Source organism: Microcebus murinus, chromosome 5, assembly GCF_040939455.1.
Source record: "Microcebus murinus isolate Inina chromosome 5, M.murinus_Inina_mat1.0, whole genome shotgun sequence".
In the NCBI taxonomy this organism is placed as follows: domain Eukaryota; kingdom Metazoa; phylum Chordata; class Mammalia; order Primates; family Cheirogaleidae; genus Microcebus; species Microcebus murinus.
In genome coordinates, this window is record NC_134108.1 from 17,452,762 (window position 1) to 17,479,677 (window position 26,916).

General features: G+C 38.9%; 1 protein-coding gene and 1 pseudogene across 2 annotated transcripts in view; one reads left to right on the top strand and one right to left on the bottom strand.

The window, feature by feature from the left end:
* The window catches only part of SAMD5 (sterile alpha motif domain containing 5), a 380,822-nt gene that overhangs the window by 331,075 nt on the left and 22,831 nt on the right, over positions 1 to 26,916 (bottom strand). The window contains exon 2 of one of the 2 annotated variants that reach the window (XR_012919257.1): positions 5,808 to 6,115. The exons of the other annotated variant lie outside the window; for it this stretch is intronic. The gene's annotated coding sequence lies outside the window, so the exon portion shown is untranslated. Of the gene's footprint in view, positions 1 to 5,807; positions 6,116 to 26,916 lie in introns of those variants that run through there. 2 annotated transcript variants of the gene reach the window in all.
* On the top strand, positions 25,771 to 26,322 carry LOC142870925 (large ribosomal subunit protein uL5-like; annotated as a pseudogene).

A 26,916-nucleotide genomic window follows, 5' to 3' on the forward strand; every position in this document is an offset into this window, starting at 1 on the left:
AGCTTCATTGCATGCATGGATTTCCCTACTTTTCAAAAATACATTTTAGTGCTGTCCACCAATAACAGGAACTTTTCTAAATATGCTTATCAGATCGAGGAGGACTTGACGTGTGAGATTTTAAAGCTGAAAGGTCAGGTTATTATACGCTGATACAAGCCCCTGCAGAGACATGGGCTGCTTGGAACTTTAGTTTATGAACACAGTGCTAAGCTACATCTTTAAAATGAAGGATCAAGGTTCTCAAACTTAGTCAAATCTAAAAAGGCCTTCTTTGAAGATGCCACAGAACCCTTTCGGCATAATTTCCAGGATTTCACATCAGACAAAAGCCAGGAGTAAAAATCTGGGAGAACCTCAACTATCTGTCACCAACCTGGGGTGTCATCATGGGTGTGCCACCAACTCCTGGCCCCTCAGTGCCTTAACTACACAATTTCTAATCAGACTAAGTCATCCTTAAGGTCCCTTTTCATTTCTAAAATTCAAGTTTTCACATGTTCCTCCTAATATTTACCAGACCTGTTTCTTACTTTAAACTTCCTTTCCTTCATCTTGTATTCAGTGGGCATAGAAAAACAGTCATTCATCATCACCAAAGCACACCACATGCTGACATTTATATAGAACCCGAAACACTATCATGAAACTTCTTCTAGTTAATGTTTTGGGGCTAGTTACTGTGCTAAGAATGTACAATAATTACTGCATTTGCCCAAGGCCCTGAAGCCAGAAAGTAGTAAGGCTGGGATTCAAATCCAGGACTCTGGGTCTAATGACCACTGACCTTGTGCCTATCTGTAGCCAAGTCACAACACTCTCGGGTGATAAAATTCAGGACTTCAGGAGCCACAGCAGGATCACACATGGAGAAACTCCACACACGACTTGTCTACCATGTAGTGAGCCGCTGTGGTGAGCCACTGCCACATATCACACGAGAGAAAGCCACAACATATTCATATATAACAACCATACAAAATAAAAGGATCCAACCCCATGGGATGGATTTATTTGAATTTTGCATGCAGTGTGGGGAAGCCTGCTTTTCCCTTTCTTTCCAGTGAGAACTCTGATTTCCCACGCTGACCATAATACTACACTACCATAAACATTTACATATAGTCAGTTTAAACAACCTACCGTCTCTACCACATTCATCAAAACGTGAAAGATTACAAAAGAGGCCAAGGCGGAACCGCTGTGAAAGCCATAACATTTATTAAAGAGCGGACATATGTTTGCAAATCACAGTGCTGCGTGGGCATACATTACATGGTTCAGAATGCTGTTCCAATTAGGCTTTTCATAGTGCCTTCTCATGTTGTACCTTTTAAAAAAATAATGGAAAGGAAAAATAAAGTGTCCATTGTAATTACGTTTATAAGACCAAACTGCAGCTCGCAGTGAGAAGGAATCCGTGCTTGGCTATTCAGATACACACATGTGTATCTAAAAGTTCTGTATGGACAGAACTTTTCAATGAAAAATGGCTTTAGTAACCCCAATGGTATTTCAGGACATTGTCAAATTTAGGGAACAGGGCAACAATTGCAACCAACAACAGAATTTCTAACATTTGTCCTTGTAAATATAGTACTTTGCCCTGGAGATATTTAATACAGCGTTTCATTTTTTTGTAATCATAAGGGACAATTCATCTACTTAAGGGTATGTTACAGAATATATCCACAAAAGACATTTCCCATCTTATATATAATGCCTCGAAGTTGACTTATTTCCTTTTGGTCCAGTGGAAGAAATTTTGGCAAAATTATTAAAAAAAAAAAATTCTGCCCAGCTCTAAACATAGAACTTAACCTTTTACTTTCCTCTAAAAAGCTATCTTTTAACAACAATAAAAAGTAAAACTTCATTTCCAGGGATCTAAACAACTTTAAAGAAAATATTCATATCTATTTTGATAAGTAACAAAAAAAAGTTATGTCATTCATTTTTCTGAACTACTTTTTTTTTCGCTTTTGCCTTTTATGGAAATATCTAAAATAGTGATTAATGATCATGGATTAGAAAGTTATTTAATTTTATCTTACTGGAGATTAATAATGGGATGCTGAAGAGGATTTTTAATCAAATAATCTGATCTTGTAAAATACCTGATGTAGGAATATGTAATTGATGACTACAGAGAGAGCTAATAAGAGTAAAATTATAACATCTGAAAAGAGAAAATCTGATTTGCTTTGCTCTGCACAACTTATTTTGTTTTATTTAATACAGCAGCTATGTTTGCATCTACACAGCTTTATTCTAAGCAGAGGCTGTCAGCTGATCTCTTCAAAGAATTTCCCTATACTCGGCACTTGGTCAGAACTGAGAATTGGCAATTTAGGATCTGGCTCTCACTTACTTCTCTTATATATCCCTGAATATCATATTCTATTCTTTATCTCTCATTGATTTCAAAATTCAGAAATCTTCTACCTGCCTGAAAATATTTTGATACCTAATTCAATGTGACATATAAGAATCTGTATAAATCAAACATTTTGTCCAAGAATTTCATTTCCATTAACCTGTTTGTTATTCTTTGACCTCCATGCAAGGGACCTATTTGCAATACTCAGGTTCTTAACAGAGAAAAATTCAGACAAGTTCATCTCAATTTTCAGGCAGGTGCTTCCCAGTCCCTGGTACATCTGGTTTCTCTTCATACAGAAAAAGTTTGCCGATCCACCATATCTGCTTCATATCTTGGCTGGATTCATCTCAGAAGAAGCTATCAGGAAAAGGCCCATTTGTACTCCTAATTTGTAAATCACAGTCACAAAATCAGAGGAAAATGCACACACATATGCCACTCACTCACTTACACACCAAATTTATAAGTCTGAAGCTGTCATAAGAAATAAAATAAAGGTCACAAAATACCTTTTATTTGTGTCTATGTGATTATTTTCCCAGGCTTGAAAAGTTCTGGCCTTTATGAAGTTGCTCATTGTCTTTTATTAATAAAATCACATTCTTTTCATTCAACCAATAAATATTTACTGAACTCCCACTATGAGCAGGCACTGCATCCTTTTCCCAGCCTTTCCAAAATAAAGAAAAGGGGCTTTATTTAGTGGGTTGAAGGCAACAATAAGGGCATGTCAATTTATGCTTGAGTTTTCTAGCCAGTTTTAAAGTAATCTAAGAAAGGAAGGGAGAGAGGCAGTCAGCACCTGCTACACGCCAAGCACTGGACACAAAAACCGTGTGCGGGGTGTAAGTTGTATAACAATTAAGCCTCTTAAGAACTGTAGGAGCTATTTATTTTTCCCATTTTATGGACAAGGAAAAAGAAGCTTTGATAAGTTTCATAATCGTTCAAGATCATTTCCCCCAAGCTATCCCACAGCTTACATCCTTAACAGATTCACCACAGGGTAATTCTAGAAAAAATTACTAGGATAACTCTAGAATTTGAACTATATGAGTAACTCCAAAGTCAATACTCAAAGCTTGTTTCTGTCACTGTTTATTGCATACCACCAAGATGCTGTAAATATCTCTGAACAGAGAAACTGCTTGAGTTCTCTTGATTGAGAAACCACTGTCCTTTGTTGCCATAAATTTCGTTTTTTTCCCCAAGATGTTTGGTTCAGCTCCTACTTTGTAAGGAAGGAGCCTTAAAACTCTGCCTTCCTTATGCCAAGATATATTTTATGTGACTAAGATCTTTTTTCACTCCCAAAAGTTTGTTTTAAGATGAAATAAAGAAAATTTTGCCTCAATATTAAGACGAATGTAAAAGTCTGTAATTAATCTCTCCTGATATTCTAGGAAATAGAAATCAAGATAATCCCCTAGTTTTAATAACATGTTTGTTCCTTAGTTAATTGCTATTCCTTTAAAGTCAAAAATTAAGAATATCATTAGTGTTTAGATAAAAGGAAAAAAAAACACTGAAAAATTACTTTTCTTAAGAGTAATTATCACCGGATACAATTCATGGTAAGGATAATTCCTTTTTCTTATATTCTATCTTTCTCACCTCATCTTGATTCAATGCAAAGGAATTAATGAGCTTCCTTCAATACTCCTCTGTTTAAAGTTCTCTTCCTCTAGCTTTGACTAAGAGTCTTTAAAATCCATTGGCTTTTTTATTGTTCTAGATTGTGACTCTTAATTTAGGTAGAGCATTGCTATCTCCTAATTCCAATAGCAGACAAAAATAGAAGATTTAAATGCGGCAAAAGAACTGAAGGTAGCTATTACTCAAATAGAAAATAAAACTTGAAATGACCAAAGAACCTTTTTTTTTATTGCAGTAGGTTGCATCATAATGCCCATAATGAAAATAACAGATTTTTCAGAAACTGGGTCCTTTCTAGCAACAGTTCACCAAATGCATGCAAATGTACATCTGTGAAATAAATCTGCCACAGATGCTACACCTGGAAATGAGATCTCAAACAGGAAGCCATTTGTTATCACAATAAATCATACCTGTAATCTATATAGACTCCTCCACCCCTTAAAAAAACCTAGCTCAGACATTTTAAAGACTCTAGTTCATTTGAAAAAAAATGATGAAAGGTTGATTGGAATATAATCCTTATGAAACTACAAGCTACGTATGGTTTAAAAGACAACTTTAATATGTGCTTTTAGAACTTAATTTCCTTACATTGGTATTTAAGAGTGAGACTGATTTTACTCAGTCCTAAAATAATCTATAGAAGTGGATAAACTATTTAAACCTTACATGTTTAAAGCAGTATTATGGTAAAATTGCTCTTAGAGACCTACTACCCTTCTTAACTTTCTATTCCTAGGGACCAGCATGCACCAGAAAAAAGTGAATGTCAATTTCTTTTCTATTTGAGAGTTTCCTATTTCTGTCCATATTGCAATGCTGATGTTAACTTACATTTTCTACGGACTTCTATGTAGTGAAGGAAGATTCTCAGGGGCTCTCAAAAGTTGCCAGCCCTGAGAGCTTGTTGCATATCTAGATCTTTTGCCGTGGCCTCCTTTCAACTAAGTTTTTGGTCCCATCAACATAGTTGCATTTTTCTAAGCAGAAAATAAAACTACTGATATTCAAATGCAAGAACAGTAAGAATTAGAAAAACTCCAGATTCATCTTAATTCCCCCCACCCACCCCACCCCACCTCAATCACCTCAATCTGCTTTTTTTTCTGGTTGCAGATATATAGGGCTCCTCACACCTGCTGCCACCACCCTCCTCTGCGCCCCACTCCCCCACAGGCCTGAGGTCAGAAGCCCGGGAAGGAGGTGGGATAAGGTTTTGCAACCAGAAGGCTCTGCAGGCTGGACCATGGTGGTCTCCAAGAAGTGAGAAAAGCTAGCTCGTAAGTAAAACAGCTGGCTCTTGCTCAATACATGTCAGAGCAAAGCATTCTTATCAGTCCTAACACTAAACCTCAACCAGATTAAATTTAAAAAGAAAAGTTAGAAGAAATTTTCTTCTCTTGCTGATGTTCTTAATCCATCAGCTTTATGAGTATACCTATATATGAAATAACTATATAAAGCACCTTAAAATAAGAATTCCTTCACCAAACTATTTATATAAAATATCTCATCTTATGAAAACGTGGTCCTATGTGAAATGAAATAAAATGTACGCTGAAATATAAAAGTAAAGCTACTATCCTCAAGTTAAAAGCTCGCTTGGAAATAATATACTTACTAGTTAATGCCAGAAACCTACTTTTTTGTTATATGATACTTAAAATAAGTTATTGCTCGAATGCCTTAGCCAACATCATCTGTTTTCATCAAGCATGGAGGGGAGAATCCTAAGATATGCGTAAGACTGTATCTCATCATGATGTCTTCTTAAAAATGAACTCAGTACTTCTTTATGTGTGATATTTCACTGCCTTGTTTCTAGCTATTATAAGTCAGTTACCCAGTTTACTAAGTTGATTATTCCAGAATTTGTCCAAGCAAAAAGTTAAGCTGATGAGTATTTCCAGGGTCATCATCCATTTCCCTTTTTGAAAGAAGGTTTTAAATATGCCCTTTTCCAGTCTTCAGGCACCTCATCAGTCCTCCACGAGCTCTCAAAAATGATATCTAGCGGTTCTGTGATGACTTCGGCCAATTCATTAAGTACTCTAGGATGCCAGCCAATGGGACCTGTGGATTTGAACATATCTGGGTTATTGAAATTCTCCTTTACCCGTTCTTCCCCTATTCCGTCACGGACTCCTGCTCCTATTTTTAAGTCATATTTGTCTCTTTCTAGTTACCAAATGGACTTTTGAAAAGCAGATTTAAGAATCTCTGCTCATTATCTATCCATTTTCTCTTTCAAGTTAGTAAATGGAGAGTGTATTTTATTCTTGTCAAGCGTATATTTTGTTTAAAGAGGTCTACTTCATTTTCCTTTTATGTTCCATGTAAGAAAAGGAAAGTTTTAAAAAAAAGATTGCATAAAATTATACCTTGTAATACTCTGCATTCCTCACTCACATTACTCCACACTATACTCTAGTAACCTTGGTACTAGAGCAACCATCAAAACACATTGTGAGACATTATTAAGAAGGCTACCTATCTCACGCTGGCAGAGTATGTATCTATTCAACTTATAGCTGCAAGTGCTAATTCAAAATGTGTCTTCCAAATTAAAAAAAGATTCCCAATCAGACTGAAGCATCATCATTTATATGCATAAACAGTACTTTTTCACATAGGCATTTAAAAAGCACACTTGGACATGAGCTGGAACGAGACTAATAAGGAATTCGTACAAAGCAGCAACCTAGTGAAATTCATTGGTTGCACGGTCATCAGCATTGAGGCTGTGGTTCTCTGGTTTATATGACACTAATTATCTCCAAGCTCTGATAGGTGTTGACAGTTTTAACCCCTTCATTGTCACAATGATCCCTCTGAAACTGAAAGGTGGCAGCAGCAGATGACAGTGGACTGCCCATCTGTCACGGCCATACCGTGTGCCGATGGTCCCTTGCAGACCCAGAATGGACAAAGGAGAGGGAGAAAAGGAAAGTGAGAAGGAGGAAGAAGGATACCTCAGTCTTTCTGGGGATTTTTGTGCTCTCTGGATTCAACTGTTTGGGTTTTTTGGTCTTTTTTTTTTTTTTTTTAATTTGGAAAAGCTTTTGGAAAAAGTTGAATTGATTTTGTTCCTTTTTGTTTTTCTAGCTTCCATCTCTCCAGCCTCCACTCAGCTTTATCCCTTGAAGTTTTGTAAGTGACAAAAAAAATAAAAATCATATTGCAGACATCATTAAGACTCTTAAAAAAACAATGCTGCAAATTTCTCTAGGGTACAGCAATTTGTTTTAGCACATGCCATTTTCACCCCTGTGCAAACAGCCACCTGCTGATGGCAATATGTTAGTTAATATGTCATTATTAATTAGTTTGGGCGACACCATCAGGCAATTGCATCTAAACTGATGGAAAGTATTACTATTCATGCTCATGAAGTTTCTTTCTCCAGAGAACCCAGCGAGTTGCAGGTCTCCTTTTTCTTTTGTTGTTGCAGTAAGTATTAATATTGTACTACTAATTAGTGTATTCAAATAGTCACCCAAATAAACCCACATCTTAGCCAATGCCTCTCTGAAACATCATCTCTTATTATAAACTTTGGAAAAGTAATATTCAATTTATCTGGACAAACTAAGCTGTTGGGTTTTGGGGGGGGCAGGGTGGATAGGGGAATGAAGGGAAGTTCTATAGAGAAGGGAAGTTATCTCTTAATATCAAGAGGGTAAAATTAGTTTTTAATGCTCTAATAAGTAAATAAATGAAAGGCATTAACACCAAAAATTATATTTACTATAGAGTGCAAGATAACTAGCTATTTATATCAGAAAAAAGTCCCCAAAGAGCCTTAGGTTACAGTATCGGGATAAATAAGATGGCAGGAAGGCCACCACTAGGAAAAGAAAAAGGCCAAAAAGGAAGTCGTTCTCATTAAAAAGAAAGACTCTGCCACCTGCCCCACGTGAGACAGAGTTCTGTCTGGAGCAGAAACATGATCTAGCCTATCTTCAAAGGTCACTCTGCTCCAGGAACATATAAAAACAAAGCAAATGCCTTTGGACAGGCTATCATCTCGCAAGCGTAGACACCCTCTATATTAAACTCATCGAAAGACGTGGGCCATGAAGTCATCTCACAAATCCAGCGTCAAGCTAACAGCCTCCGCAACCCCTCGTGCCTTTGGTTCCGCAAAAACAAATCACATTCATTAAACAAGCCCAGCCTTGCAGTTTGCTGTTTTTCATTCTTTCGGGGAGGAGGTGGGAGGCAGACAAACAGGATTTCCACACTGGGTCACGGAGAGTTTCAAGATGTGAGAGCAGTCGCCGAGAGCAGTAATTAGCCGGGCACATGTTGCCTCATGACCACGGGAGACGTCAGCGTTTCCCCGTTCCTGACGCTGCTTCACGCTCTGCTGGCTGATCCCGATGTGACATCCCCCAATCCCACGCCTGGGCCTGATTGATCCCACTCTTCAAGTGGAATAGAAATGCACAGAGTTTTAAAATTCTGACAAGCTTCAAGGAGGTAACTGCTGAAAATAACTCTTACAGGCAAGCGAGCATTTCAGAGCTGCTCCCGTACCACACATTTCTCGTATTTCATTTTCCCCCTAAATTATCTGGCACATTCCAAAAAAAAAAAATTGAAAAAAAAGCTCTTTCTTCACTCTACACCACACATGTGAACAGAAAAAATGCTCCTCCTCTTTGGTTACATACAGTACTAGGCTGATTTAAAAATCATGAAAGAAATTGTCCTCAGATTGGGTCCCTTCTCAGAATTCATGAAAGCCAACCTCTGGAAGAATAAATACCAAGTTATATTTTTAATCCTTAATATCCAGAAGTTTTGCAATTTTTAAAGACCGGGTTCATTGAAGACAATAATAATAATTGCCAGCAGTTTGTTGGCAATGTGCCTAATTATTATCTCCCCATTTCTAGGAAAATATTGTTAGGAGGTCTATACCTCAGTTGGTCTATTAGTCCGCTACCCGACCCAATGTTGAGACCACTCGCAATCAGAGACAGCTTACATTGGGCCACCCTAACCTCATTCTTGGGCTGAACTATAACGTTCTCAGTTTCATTTGTTCTAGGACTTTATGCAGTTGGGGGAACCTCTCATGTCATAGAGATTTGTCAGTTAATGTTAGAATTCTAATCTGAGAAATGGTGGGGGGTGGGGGGCAGAAAAGTTATTCAATGAATAAAGAAACTATTATCCTGTGGTTAACGATTAAGATTCATGAGATTACATTTTTTTCTCAGTTGATTACTCTGATTTTTAACTGACTTTTCAAGTCTGTTACTCTTCTTAGCTTGTGATTTTCCCCTAATTAAAGGCAATCAGAGTTATATGCAGACTAAACCATTTAGAAGTTACTTCTCTATTGTGACACTGTTCTAAAGGATGTAGTTCAATTGCAGATGTAGAACCAATTGACACAAATTGTCCATATTTGGCTGCTGGAATAAAAAAATACAACTGGCAACTACATATTAATAGACTGTGCAATTTCCATACAATTTGGGGGACAACTGTCTAACAGAAAAAAATTAAGGATGATGCTATAGATATTGCCTTCTGTCCTCCTGGATGAGCAAAGAGCAGGATGCTGAACTTCTGGGCAGCTGTGACACACACAGGTTTTGTTTTTTGCCTCATGGCACACTCATACTAAGTTTTTCAACATTCAGCCATGTCACTCTGGCTATTATTATGGGACCAAGAAAGGTGGGAATTTGCTTGGAGAGAGGGACTTAAATGCAACCTCATTGTAATAATAAACTTCTCTAAGGGCAAAAGTACCCGATTTTACTTTTCATTATATACAATGTCAATCACTGCTAGTGCTGGTCGATTGAATCATTAGTGCTATAATTTTTACAAAATTTTCTCACTAAGTTTTATTGGAAAATTTTAGTCTAGAAAGTCAGATGGAGGTCTATTTTCCTTTGCCTATACATTACAGAAAAGAATGATCAATATATGTCCACCAAAGCCACCTGGGTCTTTTTTAATTTTTTTTGAAACAGAGTCTCATTCTGTTGCCTGGGCTAGAGCTAGAATGCTGTGGCATCAGCCTAGCTCACAGCAACCTCCAACTCCTAGGCTCAAGCAATCCTCCTGCCTCAACCTTCTGAGTAGCTGGGACTATAGGCATGTACCACCCAGCTAATTTTTTTTTCGTATTTTTAGTAGAGACAGGGTCTCACTCTTGCCAAAGCTGGTCTCAAACTCCTGAACTCCTGACCTCAAGCGATCCTTCCTCCTCGGACTCCCTGAGGGCTAGGAGTACAAGTGTAAGCCACCACACCCAGCGCCCATCTATGTCTTAATGGTCATCTTTCTTCTAAGGGTCTCCTTCCAAGATTCTGCACTGGGGAAGGCCCAGGCTGGCTCCCAGACCCCCAGGGGCTGGAGGATGCAATGTTATATTATACAAATAGCTGGCATAGACACATGTCCTGGCATGGCACATGTTCCGACCAGGGGAGTAATCTAGGACAGATTTCCTAGGATTCTATAGACTAGAAAAATGTTTGGCCTACTCCAGAACGATCTACATAATGATCTACACAGTGATCTACACATATTTTCTTTTTTTGACTTTAGAAACACATGCCCAAATGCTGTCTAATTACAAACTGCTCTGTTTAACTATCCTATCTGTCTCTGTGGTGGTATGTCCTTGGTAAGTGCTGATGCACTATTCTAGTTTCTGGAACAAATTAAGTGGATTATCATAAACAGCACACTCCAGACCCAACCAGGTTCTCATCTTCACTCAGGACTTTTCTGCATCTTTTCAAGCAGATGGAGAGTGTACTGCAGAGGCTGGCTGGAAATTTTCCTACCCACTTCTTCAGAAAGCTCTCAGGAACAAATTCAAAGGTTAAAAAACAAAAGCCTCTTTGTTTATGCAATCCTCAGGGCAGTAACCGATTTTACAATTTTCCCAACTGAACAGCTATGCAAATCCCCCACTTTGGTAAAAGCGCTTTGTTGTACTCATCGCTGACTCTGGGGGACATGCTCTCGGCCCACACAGTGTGGTCTGCACGTGGCGCCCAGTGCTCCCGAGACTCCAGTTCAGAGGCCAGGGCCTCCTCACCACCTGCGGTCAGATCAGGAATTTAACTGTTCCGAGTCTGTACTGTACTGTCTAGAATTTTCTGATTATCAGCTGGTAATAACAAGAAGTGGTGCTAGGTCACTGCTCTTTCAAGAAGTTTCACAGCACAGTTAGGGACATAAAAGGGTGGTTGGAGGGGTCAGTGATGTTAGGAACAAAGAGGGAGGGAGCTTGGGCATATTTACAGACTGATCAGAAGGATTCCATGGAGAGAGACTAAATGCCAGAAACAAAGGGATAATCACGGACCATAACTATTATTTGAGTCAGGAATAGAAACCCAGGGTAAGGATCAGTCTTAGAGGGGAGAGGGGCAATTCCTCATCAGGGAGAGAGGGAAGGAAGACCAGACGGGTAAAGAGGCCACACATTTGGTGGTGAAGGAGACAGGGAGGAGGCAGCTATGTGCAATGGTCTACTGCTTCTCAGCCATGACTACGCAGATGCACCGCGAGATGGCCAAGGCCAAAGTGTTAAGGCAAAGGGGTTAAAATTGAGAGCAGCCACCGAGAGAACTGATGGGAAATCTGTTTGACAGCTGCAGGAGGGCAGGTTCAGACTGGACTGCTGGATGGGAGGAGACACTGATATGGATCTTTAGAGTTATTCTCTGATACAGAGAGAAACTCCAAAGGTCCCTAGCAGACCAAAAACCACCCAAAATGTGATCAAGCCACAGGCATATAAATGCCTGTTTTGGGCAACACAAGCCCAGAACAGAGACAACCATAAATGCTGGAGTGTTCTGAATGCTAGTGCTTGTCCTCTAGTGCGGCTCTTTAACACACAGGTGGTGGGTTTGGGGACAAAACGCTTCGGTGACATCTGGTTCTCACCACTCTCCTGGTCCTGGCTGCTCACTTGGGGTTCTCCCTCCCCCTCCCCCTCTGTCTGTCTCTCATCCACTTACTCACAGTAAAATCATCTATTATTATAAACTAATGGTCTTTGAAATCACCATTAACATTAATCTGCTATTACTCTGATTAACACCAATATAATTGCCATTAACAATATGCTTATAGTGCATACTACGATTATGACTACCTGCCAGTCCCAGCGACAGTAGCAAACAACTGCTTAACACTTACGGAGTGACCTCTATCTGTGGCAGGCGCTGTGCTAACGATGCATACTTTTTTTTTTTTTTTTTTTACCTAATTGCCTTCCCTTCTTGCCGCAGCCACTCTGGTGGTGATCCTGGATCCTACCTTATAAAGGAAGAATCTGGGGTTTCCAAGTGTAGACCACCTGCCAGGGTCAAATGGCTAATCAGTGGCAGAGCAGTTCTGTCGAACAGCAAAACCCACTTTATCAAAACTTCTTCCGCATTCTGCAATCATTTTGGATTGGGAACCTGTGGTGGTTGAATAATGTGTCCCCCCAAAATTCACATCCACCTGGAACCTCAGAATGTGGCCTTATTTGGAAACAGTGTCTTTGCAGATGTAATTAGTTAAGGATCTAGAGATGAAATCACCCTGGATTTAGGGTAGGCCCTGAATCCAATCCCAGGCATCCCCATAGGAAGAGGAGAAGACAGACCACAGAGAAGGCCATTTGAAGATGGAAGCAGAGATTGGAGAGGTGCAGCCGCAAGCCGAGGAATGCCAGGAGCCACCAGAAGCTGGAAGGGACAAGGAAGGACTCTCCCCTAGAGCCTTTGGAAGGAGCACGGCCTTGCTGACTCTTGATCTCAGACTTCTGGCCTTAAGAATTGTGAGGAAACACATTTCTGTTGTTTTAAACCACCCGCTTTGTGGTATTTTGTAACAGCAGCCCTAGGAATCTAATACAGAATCTTTTCAAAAAAGTACATGATTTCTCAAATGCTCTTAGAAATATTTTAATCACTTCATTGTTTTTTGACAGTACATGCAAATGTGATTTTACACAAAAGGTTATTTTATTTTTTATTTATTTTCAGAATATAAAATATGCATAGTGTTTACTTAGATATTATATTTAATGTCATAATGAAAAATTTGACTTCTTCCTATTCAATAAATGATGCAAACTGTTTACATTAATTATGTATGAAAAAACATGATTTACAAAAATATTAAAACCATATACTCTGTTTATATATGGACTCCATGTACATTAAAATACAGATTGAGATTTAACTATTTACTACAGCATCAAAAACAGAAAATAATCAACATTCGGAACTATTGTTTTTATTTTGTTTAGACTATCCATTGGTCTATTTATTATTTACTTGAATATTTGTGATTTGCTTTAAATTGCAAGACAAGAAAGAGGGTTTCAGTGGCTATTTTCAAGCATTGCTCCATGAATAACACACAATAATTACAAATATAATTTATTTCTGATAAATTAAAATTGAATATAATTCCCAATATTTTTGTTTTGATGCCCATTACTTAAGAATGAAGAGTTTAATGTGTGATATAAGCATATTTGAGCTCTATAGGGTTTTAATTTTAAGGGATAAAATATGTGAATAAGCCGGGCGCGGTGGCTCACGCCTGTAATCCTAGCACTCTGGGAGGCTGAGGCGGGCGGATTGCTCGAGGTCAGGAGTTCGAAACCAGCCTGAGCAAGAGCGAGACCCCGTCTCTACTATAAATAGAAAGAAATTAATTGGCCAACTAATATATATATAAAATTAGCCGGGCATGGTGGCGCATGCCTGTAGTCCCAGCTACTCGGGAGGCTGAGGCAGAAGGATCGCTTGAGCCCAGGAGTTTGAGGTTGCTGTGAGCTAGGCTGACGCCACGGCACTCACTCTAGCCTGGTCAATAAGCGAGACTCTGTCTCAAAAAAAAAAAAAAAAAAAAAAAAAAAAAAAAAAAAAATATGTGAATAATTGTCACTGATATATTTAAGGATATGTAATGAAACAGTCACTATTCCCAACCTGCAAAACCTTTTTAAATTTGCTGACAGCTCAGAAAACTCCAGTTGGGAAACACTGCGATATTTTATACCAGCAGTTCTCCCACATTTTGGTTCTAAAAACCATTTACAATCTTCAAAAATGTTGAGGATCCCAAAGAGCTTTTGTTTACATAGGGATATTTACTACATATGGAAGTATAATATATATTTAAAATATGTATTTAATTCATTCAAAAATAATAGTAGTAAATGCATTATGTTAACATAAATAACATTTCTATGAAAAATAAATATATATTTATTAATTATAAATTAAGAAAATTATTTTACATTTTTGCATATTTTACATTTTGCATATTTTATCTGGCCTGACAGTCTACTGGACTGTTCACCTCTCCTCTATATTCATTCGATTTGTGGCAACATGGTTTTCAGTTGAAGTATATAAAGAAAATACAGCCTCACACACATGTCATTGGAAAAGTGATGAGTATTTGAATAGTCTCATCAGATAAATAATTATAAATATACTTTTTGATACATGCCAAAACTTGACAACAGGTGGTTTCTTAAAAGTTGCAATGTGAAACCTGAAACAGTATCAATGAACTTTTTGTACTGTCTGCTACATTAAAATCCTTGGTCTATCTTTTACTTTTAATGGATTTTTTCCCATACATGATTTTATAATATCATCTATTGGTCATATGGAAAACAATTAGTTGCTGGGCTACGTAGCTCTTTCAAATGTTGACACATATTATTCAATATAAAAAAAAATCACATTTGTTAATATCTCCACCCAAAGTAGCCTGACCCCAAAAATCTTCAGACGTTAGGAAACTGTCAAGCTCACCGTGGAAGATATGTTTCCTAAAATTCTAACTTTCATTTGAACATTCAAGTTTTATCATTAACAACAAATGCTGTCAATTGTTTTTCTTGAAATATTAGGTTCACTTTAATTGTTTTTAAGAAATTTGCCAAATATTCAAGTCTAAATAACCATGGTTTGTCCCTCAGTTGTTCTTCCAAGTGAAAATGATGTTACATAGAAGAAAGCAGCTGGCTCAGCCAGCAACTCAAACAAGAACATAAGTGGTTTACAAGGAGACAAGCTTCCAACACGCTTGCATTTGCAACATAAGTGCTTCAGGAGTACTTCCCGTTTTGTCACACAGAATATTCGAAATCGTGGACACAAAGGTTGAGATTTAATAAACTTATTAATTTCTACTGTTCATCAAGCTATTTAAGGGTAAATGGCTTTTTTGTTGTTGTTTGGGTGTGTGTGGGGGGGTGAAGAGTACAGTAAATACTAACAGACTGGCATTAACATACCAGCATTTTTATCCACTGCTGTATTGTGCTACGAGTATAAATGTCCTCATGGTGAAAAAGGCAAATAATGTCATGGTATCAATATGAAGCAATTACCCCCTTGCAGACCCCATGAAAGGGTCTTGGGGACTCTTAGGAGTCTGTAAACCACACTTTGAGAACCACTGCTCTATACCACTTCTAGATACAAGAGTCAATGTAGGTGTCAAAAAAATCAGCATCAACAAGTGCCAGACCTTATGTTTACCATGGAGTACTACTCAGCCATAAAATAAAATGGTGAACTAATATTAATACCTGTTGTATTAACCTGGATGGAACTGGAGCCCATTCTTCTAAGTGAAGCATCACAAGAATGGAAAAACAAACACCACATGTACTCACCATTAAATTGGAACTAATTGATCAGCACTTATGTACACATATGGAAATAACAGTCATTGGAAATCAAGCAGGTGGGAGGGGGGAGCAGGCGACGGGGGATGGGTAAATTCGCACCTATCGAGTACAATGCACACTACCTGGAGGATGAGCACACTTATAACTTTGACTCAAATGGTACAAAAGCAATTTATGTAACCAAAACTTTTGTAATCCCAAAATATTATGAAATTTTTTTCAAAAAGTGTCAGACCAAGTCATCAGTCTGAAATATAATTCTGCCCTTACAAATGATCGCTCCTTCCTAACAACTGCTCCACATTTACCCTTCTGCCTCTCATCTGGCTCAGCCCCAAGGCACTAGAAATTCTGGAACCTTCTCGCCATGAAGGTGAGATGACCTTTCTCTCCTGTCTGATGAGAAAGGTTGCGAAGACGGCTGGTCTGCCAAGAAATAAATGCTTCTCGGAGGACTGTGCTTCTGGTCTTGACAATAACAAGAGCTTCTGAAGCAACTGGCAGTTCTGAGCACAGCCAGCCCGCCTTCCCAAAACAACCGGCAGTCTCTAGACGCCCAGGCTCAGCTCCCCAAACACAGAAGCACACGGTCTCCACCGGGGCTGGACTTCACCTGCCAAATCGGACAGGCAGGGAAGCAACCACCATCGCTCTCATCAGCCGTTCCGTCCAAGGCTTGTGTGTGTTCCATGGCAGCCAGAGTGAAGGGCTCTCCAGGGAATCTGTGCTGTTTTCCGTCCTTCCACCTTGTCTCCAATTTTGTCAGGGGACAAGAGGGGCACTTTCAGATGTCTCAGGAAAACAATACGCTCTGCTGTGGGCTTCAAGTTAGACCACTGGCAAACTGTTTTAAAGGAATTTCCCGTATAACATTATCTGAACAACCCTTAAGATGCTGACCTTGTCCAAATGAACTTTGAGGAAGTGTAAATCGGTTACCTGCAGCAGCAAACATGTAAAGAGGACTGAGCTCAGTCATGCCCTGGAGATGGTACCCATGCACACTTGCTGTTAGGAAGGGATAATTTTTAGGAGAAGATTTGGAAGCAAAGCCCAGATGGAAGGGCCTCTAGGCTACAGTCCAAGATCATTGTGTCACAGTGGGCCCGGGGTGGCTGTGTGTGTGTGTGTGTGTGTGTGTGTGTGTGTGAGAGAGAGAGAGAGAGAGAGAGAGAGAGAGAGAGAGAGAGAGAGAGAGAGAGAGAGAGAGAGAGAGAGAGAAGTTTTGGGGTTTGGAATGGGGGTGGAGAACACTTGGGGCAACCTCAAACCAAACCAACCAGCCTCCAGGTATTGCTCAGTAGTCATTGCATCCATTCCTGTAAGGAAGACATGAAATCCCCTAGAAGGAACAGGTCTGGGCAAGGAAGCTGCTCAGATTCTGGATTCAAACCCTAGCTCTGCCACATCCTGAGTGAGCAGCCTGGGCACACATCACCTAACCTAACCTACCACCTTCTGCTTCGGTTCCCCATTCATAAAATGGGAACAATAGTAATACCTGTATCTCAGAGGGCTGTCATGAAGATTAAATGCGTTGATATCTGTAAGATTGTTTAGAACAGAATCTGGCACAGTGTAAGCCTATATAACCATCTGGATGTTTTCCCAGTACCCATCCTATACAAAAACATGGAATTACACATCTTAGTTCCATCACAGAGTGACGTAAATCCACCCCCAAGGAGGCATAGACACTTAGGCACATCTTCAGAACGAAAACATAATGGATGCATGGCAGCATTATTAAGTTAGTCATCCACAAATGTTATTAAAATAAATCGTGAATAATGTGTATGCTTTAAGCATTGTTTTTCCATTAACTTTAAAATTTTTCATTTAGCTTTGTGAAGCATGCCCTATGGAACATAACTACCATAGTAGTAGTTCTCAGCTTGTTAAAGAAAAATACCTCTTTAATTGTTTTAAAAGTAGATCTCCCTCTACCACTGCTGGCCCACTGCCAGGCACACTGATATGTGCACACGTGCACAAACACACACACACACAGTGACCTTACTGTTAGGCTCTACTCCCTTTCCTACTGCTCTTTGATTGAGAAAAAGTATTGCTTTAAAAGTGAGCAAGAATGCAAGAATATATTTGTACAAAACAAATTATTTATGTAGCGGTTCCCTGACAACAGTTGGTTCCCAAATAGGTTCCAGAACTCTTGTATTAATTCCTCAAGGATCTGTGTGCCTTGGATTAGGACCACTTTCCCAGGGGAATGGAATCTTCAGAAGTTAAAATTGGATGCTTAAAGGAATCCAATTACATTAAAATAATAATTAGTTAACTGAGTAAAAGCCAAACCCCAGAATCTACACTTTAAATACAACACGGAAAGATAGCCCCATGCTTACATGGGGTACTTCAGGGGGACTTTCTAGCAGTATTCCAAAAAGCTAAAAGCCAAAATTTTTGTGTCTTGTATCAGAATAGCTGGATTTCCTCTCTGCATGATCTTCCACAGTTGGCCTTAAAGTATTTCATTGTTTACTCCTTGGGGAATCTGACCCACTGCAGCAAAGACGTTAAACAGCAAAGAACACAGAAAAATCCATGTAGTTTCTGCAGGAACCATGATTTCAGAGATAAAATATAAAGGACTCAAATTTCCTGGAAGTAATACTGAGTCATGAAAGCATCCCCGAGCAAAAATACAGAAGCTCATTGGGTTGGATATATTTCAGAAAATTTAAACTAGGATAATGAGGATTTCAGAACCTCCCTTCTGCTGATGGGAGCTTCCTCTGCATGCACAGAATACAATCCCCAATACTGACTTTTGTCCTTTAGATATATAGTTTAAATATATATATATACACACATGCCTAAATCATATTTAAGAACAAGTTCTCCAATTCTTTTTTTCTGTGCTTTTCATTCCCTTTGAGATCAAATATAAAATAACCTTTCACATTATTGCATTTTACTTGCACTTTAAAGGAGTTGTTTTTATTTTAGGATATAATGTGCAAAATCATGCTATTTAACACGACACTATATTCACAGATCATGCAAGTTAAATAAAGACACCTTGCTGATTTCTTAATATAGATTCTGCTAAGATTAGTTATGCATCTGCCACCTTAACATTCAGATTGGGGGTTGGAAAAAAAAAAAAGCCTTAGTTAAAAATCACACTTGCATGCATGGTAAGTGCTTAGAATTTCATGGTTCATTTAAGAGCATCACAATCAAGAATTTAATTATGTTTAAAAAGAATGGTATCTTCTTCACAGCCAAAATTACATCCCCCTTCACTTCTCTCCCCCACCACACGGAGTGGATCATTTTCCTTCACCTCTATGGACTTGTTTTTTGACCTATGAAATAAAGAGGTCAGCTAGAAGATTTTAAGATATCTTTCAGTTCTGCTATGCTGCGACTTCGTGATTTCTAGGGAATAGACTGACAAGGAGGCAGAGAGGGAACAGAGCCAAAGCACAGTAGAAATCTGGCCAATTCACTCCCCAAGCAAAACAGTATTTCCCATGGTACCAAACAACTGTCCCACAGGGCGCTGTCAGTGGACTGGCAACTCAGAGCTGAAGGGTGACAAGATGCTGTAGAATGACAATTCTGCCAAAGCTTCATATAAACATTTGCCTAATAACATGCTATTCGACACATCGCTGGACCTCTAAAAACACATATGTCTCCCAACCAAGACCTGTGGATTATGGCATCAAGATGGACTGAGAACTAATGGTGGGAGATGAAAATGGGGGTGGGGACTTATTCTGGAATCAGCAAATCTAACTATAACTTCCAGTCTGAGCAGCAAAGTGTTTTATGCTTTGCAAGTTACTATAAATGTACAGTCCTCTACTATGGAATTATTTAGATAATGTTCAGACTGGTTCAATTAAACGAAAGTCTAACTGGTGATGAGTCATGTTCCCCCAGCAAACAGAGCCTCAGAAGAAGGCTGCTGTGTAGGTGGTTTATTTGGGAATGGGATCCCACAGAGTAAATGGAAGGGGAGAGTGGAACAAAGGAGGGAAAGTTAACACAAGACGTATGATGGCCACTGGGTCATGTGTTGCTCCATTAAGCAAGACCTTCCCAGGAGCCTTAGGAAATGCATGGAAGAGAACAGTGCGTGGAAGAGAACAATGAGGGAAACATTTATCCAACATCTTTCATTACTCATTTCTTAAGGTTTGCCTCGTGGGTGTTAATTTCCCTGCACGTCCTGTTCACTCCCACAGGAGTGCATGACAAAGTCAGAGGAGCTTCTGGACAGGAAGCAAGAAGCACAGGCCCAAACCAATGAGCTGTCTGGTTGCACCAATGTAATAATAGTAGAAGCCTGTGCAGAACTGTTTGCTCAGCAGTGTCGGCAATAAGAATTAAGGTTAGATGATATAAATTGGTACACACAAGTATCAGGCCATGGGTATCAGGCAAGATGGGCCAGTTACACTGCAGTAACAAATGACCCACTGTTTCAACAGCTTACAACAACAAAGACTTTTTTTTCACTCATGTTACAAATCCAGCGTGGGTCAGCAATGGTTCTCTGCCATTACCTTTACTCCAGGACCAAGTTTTACAAAACAGTCTCCATCAAGAACGTTGCCCATCATTGTGACTCAGAGTTTTAATTTTGAACCATGCAGAGTTTTATAAAGCTTCTTTTTGGATGAGATCCACATCACTTCTACTCAACTCTCATTATCCAAAGCATGTCATAGTTCAAAGAGTTGAGACACATAATACTCCTGCAGGGAGGGGCAATGCAAGAAAGGTGTTTTAGGGAGCAGAAATATAATCTGCCACACTATGCCCTCATTTTCATGGGGAAAAAGCCAAGAGTAGGAGGAACAATTTGCCTTAGGGAAGCCTGTGCAAATTCCTTCATATTCATAGAACCATCTTTTCTTTGAGCACATGGCAACCCCATATTCAGAAATATCAAGTCCCAATCAAAGAAAGCATATCATTTCCAGTAGATATTTTTCCAATGAAAAACAAAATAAGGCATGGAGGTAAAGCATTAGAAATCATCTAATTTGTATATTGTAAATTTATTCATTTGTGTAAATGTTGAGATGGGCTCAGTTCTCAGAAATCACAAGTGAAGCTAAGAAATCACTAAGTAAATTCATGACAGAGCTGGGACTAGGACGTCTCTGTATTTCCCATTCCAGGGTAAAGTTGATAGGAAACATTATAGTCATAATTCTCTATTCCAGGCATCCTCAAACTACGGCCCGCGGGCCACATGTGGGTGTTTTTGCCGTTTATTTTTTTACTTCAAAATAAGATATGTGCAGTGTGCATAGGAATTTGTTCAATTTTTTTTTTAAACTATAGTCCGGCCCTCCAACCGACTGAGGGACAGTGAACTGGCCCCCTGTTTAAAAAGTTTGAGGACCCCTGCTCTATTCTATGCTCTATTGCCATACAAAGAATAAGCAATTAGACATGTAAATAACACAGGTGATTTCAAATTCTGCTATGTTTTGTAAAGATCACCAGACAGTGACATGACAGTGAGAGGTGGTGTTCCAGTTTCTAAATGATTGTCTCTGAGCAGGCAACAGGCACAAAAATTATTAAACCACTTACATAAAATCACAACTCGGTTTTTCGTAACAGTTAGTGACCTAATCCTGTAAGGGATATTGTTCCTCTGTCAGGGTCTCTGAATGGATTCTACCCTTGGTGCTTTCTCTGCACTTACCACTCCCCACTGAATCTGTCTCTTCTAATTGCCCATTACCATATTTTTTTCTTGTACTTACTGAATGAAATTTTATGAATACTGTTCTTAATTTTTAAATCAAGCAAGTAAACCATTGGATATGCTCATTATCTAAATTAAGTTGCTTTTTAAGTATTTTTTGTATATCAAGAAGCCTTGGAAAGAAAATTCCTCCTCTCTCCCCACCAACTCCAGTCGCCTCCTCTTCCCCTACCCACATTGTATTCTTCTTGCAGAAAGATTTCTTACCTTTCAAATCTGTGTTTGGGCAAAAGTGCAGGTTCCATGAAACAAAAATGTCCTTCCTAAGCTAGCCTGGGCAGAAATGTGTGTGGTAAACACAATGCTAAGAATGATCCCTCCTCCCCCACCCCAGTGATTCTTGCTCTTATTTAACCCTCTCCCTTTTGCATGTGGGTGGGACCTGTGACTATATGATGAGATGGCACTCCCATGATTAGGTTACAATAATATGACAAAAGGGAGATTACTCGGGTGGGCATAATCTAATACCGTGAGCCTTTTAAAGGCATGGGAAATTCAAAGTTTGAGAAGAATTCCACTCTCCATTGCAAGTTTGAAGATGGAGACAGAGATGGATGCCACATGAAAAGGAATGAGGGCAACCTCCAGACACAGAGTGGCCCATGGCTAAGTCAGCAAAAGAAACAGGGAGCTCACGCCTGCAGCTGCAAGGGCCTGGGTTCTTCCAACAATCTAAATGAGCTTGGAAGTGGATTCTCCCCCAGCACCTCCAGATAAGAGCCTCGGCTGGCTGGTACCTCAGTTTTGGTTTGTAAGATCCTGAGCAGAGAATGCAGTCAAGCTGCAGCTTACCCGGAATTTTGACCTACAGGACTACGAGATAATAAATGGGTGTCATTTTTAGCTGCTAAGTTTGTGGTAATTTGTTATGCAGCAGGAGAAAACTAATACAACATGTAACTAGATTTATCAACTGGGGTGTGCTGTGAAACAGCTAAATAATGACTCTTTCCCACCTTCAGAATGTGCGCCATCAATCCTCACAAAAGGAAGAGAATTCCCCAGGGGACAGAGGGAGGAGGTCAGTGATGGAAAGGCAGGACCCAACGTGGGGCAGACAAATGGGAAATGCCAACCCTGCCCAGCGGAGATGCTATGTGCGGGTGAGGCCCTAAAGGAAGACGCAGAACAACGAAGCTAAACCACAAGGCACCAGCCACAAGTGTTAAGAGTCTCAATACAACCAACTGGTTTTCTTTCTAATTCTCAGTACACAGGGCAGAAAGGAGTGGGGAATTCATGACATTGTTTAAAAGATACCATGCCTTTATGATACTTTTCTGATTGTAACTTCACATGATGACATGCAGAGAGCTCAGAAGCATTTACATACTGTGGCAGGCAAAACACTGTGTTCATCTAATACCATTTTATTTTCCTTTTCCTTAGTGCAAAGAAAGGCCTTAGTTCTAGGCTCCCTTATAAATAGGCTGGGACCATTTGATGGAGTTCTGGCCGATAGGATAGAAGCAGAAATAACAGAAGTCATTTCTAGGCCTCACTCTTAAAAAACAGCCTAAGCCAATCATCTCTTTTTCCTGATGAGACCATGTGTTAAGATGATCATGAATTGGAGAGAGCTTGGGGCCCTGAGTCACTGAATGGAAGAAAGCCTCCACAGACCCACCTCTGACCCAAAAAAGCCTCCGACCCAAAGGCCAGACTTTGCAGAAGCCAGAAATAAGTATTTGTTATGTTAATGCGTTGAGTTTGGGGGTGGGGAAGAAGAGCAGATATTTTCTTATTAAAGCATGGCCTAACTTACCCTAAATAATACACATATATTTTTTATATATTTCTCATTTGATTTATTTAACATCTATGTAGACAGTTTCTTTTGTTTAGACTTTTTCCTTGATTTAGCATAACACCCAAGCATTGCACAGGAATTTGAATATCAAATTTAATTAATGTTACAAGATATTCCTATTCTGACACACCTTGATATTTATACTTGATGATTTCTGCTTTACTTAAAACTACAGTGAGCAGCATACAAATCCTGATTTATATACATATGTGCATGTCTATGTTTTAAATATATATGTATTTGTACTTGTGTGTGCATGTGTATAAATATATATGTAGATATGTAAATTTATACATAGTTACTAATGGGAATAACAACAAATTGCCTCCTGTAATACCAAATTAGAGTCTATTTATCCTTAACTTTATTTCCATCCCCTACTGCCCTATCTCAAGATTAGGTAAAAGGCTGATCTTTTTAGCCTAATTTAAAGACTATCAACCTGGAAAAAAGACAAGTTAGAGTGAAAACTAGCATTTGTTTAGCTTGGAGAAGGATTCACAATGAGAAGTTAAAATTATCTTCATGAACATTCAGAAAAGGAATTAACTATTTATAAACCAGGAGGCAAAAGTAAATACCCTAGATTATCTAATCCAATCACCAATTTTCCATTTATTTGAAATGAATTTCAAAAGACCTAAGAAGAGACAAAGGGCTAATACTTATTCTTTAATATACAAGATTATAATTAACCTAATGTCTATTTCAAATTTACTATTATCTATTAAAGGATAAATAATTTTACAGCCCTCTAATGTAGCTCTTAAGCTTTAAATCACTGACCATAACTAATAAGGAGCTTAATAGCAAGAATACCCTAAATAGAGCCACAGACCACACTTTCACTGAGCATAAATCATCATCATTTTTAATGCAAAGGCAACAGCAAATCTCTGTAATTACTGGGTGCATTTTGAATCATTTTTATTATTACTGCACTGGCCCCATTAAAAATCCAAAACACTGAACTGCATGGAGTATAAAACTGAAATTATGATACACTACAAACTCTAATTGAAATCCATAAATTTTCTACTGGTATTCAGAATTTATTTTGTTGCCAAAGAATTTCAGCTATGCAGAATTAACTTTGAAAGTGTTCGCTTTGTCTAGAGCAAGAAGTGAGAGCATTTCACACTGCCAAATTAGGGAAGTCGATTCTGGCACAAAATGATGTGGATTGTTTCTTATTCACTCAGGATTTTACATTTTAAAAGCAAATAGTAATCTGCAAAAAACAGAATTAAAAAATCAAACAGAATACAGCACCCATGAAAGGATAGGAAGTAGTACATCGCTTGCCATGCCAATGGGAAACTTCCCTTCACCCATCATAGCTGACTACAACAGATCCTGCAATATCAGCATCAATCTCCTCACTAAAAATGACACAGGTATGTCACTAAATTTGCAAAAGGGTAACAAGGACATTATGACAACATACTTATTTGTGTGCATATAAGAAATGAATCCAGGATGAGCCCCCCAACTCAGTCTAAGGAATGGCCATACACTGAACATAACTTTCTGTGTGAGTTTAATGACTAATAACTTAATAATCACCTCTTAAAAATCCTTAATATTCCTGTAATAAATACTTCAGATAATTATGTGTCAAGCTGTTTTGCTATACATGTGAATTTATATAAATGTTTCTCTGGGTAAAACTGTTGATTATGTGAGAAAATCTGAGATAGCGTATCCTTCAGAATTTCAGATAAATACTGGAATTTACATGAATAAATGTAAACATATTATTTACTATTTACATCATACAGCTGATCATGCAATATAATTCCATCTTATTAAAATCAATTTTGTTTTTATTTTGGCTGTTATTAACTTGTCTGTTGTCCACAATGGAGATTATAGCCCTACAAAACCAACAATTTTCTTATAATAATGTTGTGCCACCATAGGGAGTCTTTTATAAATTATATGCATTATAATTTTCTATTCACAGTACACTGGCATCTTAAGGGCCTTAATCTCCTTTGAGTATTTTTATTTTAAGCCCACTTTTCCTGTTGCCTTTCAAAAAGAGGCTCTTGTTCTCCCTCGAACATTCCTTTCCCACATTACTCGTCTGCTTCTATTTCACACCCTCCTGGGATGCCTCCACGCCCCCTCCCAACTCACAGCTAGACCTGACTAAATTTCCAAGTCACCTCATCCTGAAGAATTCATTCTCCCTATTCTGAACTCTTGGTTCATTTATAACCATCCTGATTTCTCATCTTTGCTGCCTTCAGTCGTCACTTAACTTACTCATTTCGTACTTCACAGATTCATCTTTTCTTTCCAACTATAAGTTTACCCAGAGAGACCATTTCTCAGTGCTGTGGCAGTAAGGAAAATTCTCCACGATTCTAAATATTTAACACCTGCATAATTTCAGGACGAGGTATCCTTTCTGAAGTCATGTACACCTGCTCGTCCTGTTTCCTGTCATGGCGGATCAAGGTGAAAAGAGAGCCCCATGCGGGAACTTTGCCTCCTCAAGCTCTGCCTCAACATCTGTGTGGGGAGAGTGGAAAAGACTGACCTGGGGAAGCCAAGGTGTCGGAGCAGCTCACAGGCCAGATCCCTGTGTTTTCCTAAGCTAGATACACTGTCATCAGGAGATGACATCATTTCTCCTCATTTGGCATCAGGAGAAATGAGAGAATTGCAGTCCATTGCACAGTCAAAGGGCCAAGGCAGAAGAAATCCTGGAGAAAGGTCTAAAGGTGTGGGAGTATGAATTAAGAAAAAATAACTTCTCAGATACCGGAAACTTTGGTTTTGGGATCCAGGGACATGTTGATCTGGGTACCAAGTATGACCCAAGCATTGGCATCTACGGCCTGGACGTCTACATGGTACTGGGTAGGCCAGGTTTCAGTATCGCAGACAGGAAGTGCAGGACAAGCTATGTTGGAGCCAAAGACAGAATCAGCAAAGAGGGGGCCACGTGCTGGTCCCAGCAGAAGAATGATGGGATCATCCTTCCTGGCAAATAAATTCCCATTTCTATCCAAAAGGCCAATAAAAAAGTTTTCAGGGAAATGTAAAAAAAGAAAAAAAAAGTTAAGTATACCTAAACATTGTACATTTCTGGTACTTATACCCAATTTGGTTCCAAGCAAATCAAACATACAAACACCAAATGATGATTCTGATAGTAAATTTTTTTTAAATATTAAAATTTTCTCACTTCTATAGAAGCTCCACTAAGTTCTATGATTCTGACCTAGCTCTCATTAGAACTTTCTCCAGCAATGGGAGCTTGTCTACCATGATCCTCCCATTGCAAATTGTAAAGACGTTTCTGGATATCAGAATGTGCATGTGTTTAAGGCAAATTAACATAAGCAAGGACAGAACCAATTATCTTTCAGTAGAGAAAAAGAATTCTGCAGTTAGAAGAAGCCTGACTTTAAATCTTGATTTTGTCATTCTGTGATCTTGGGCCTGGCATGGGTTCAGTGGTTTAAAAAAAATAAGATGGATGAGTGGGGTTAGAAGGACATCAATCAGTGGTCTTCAAACCATGCTCCTTAGAGCTGCCCAGCCTGCCCCGGGGAGCTGGGGCCTGTTCTCTGTCCCCAACCATT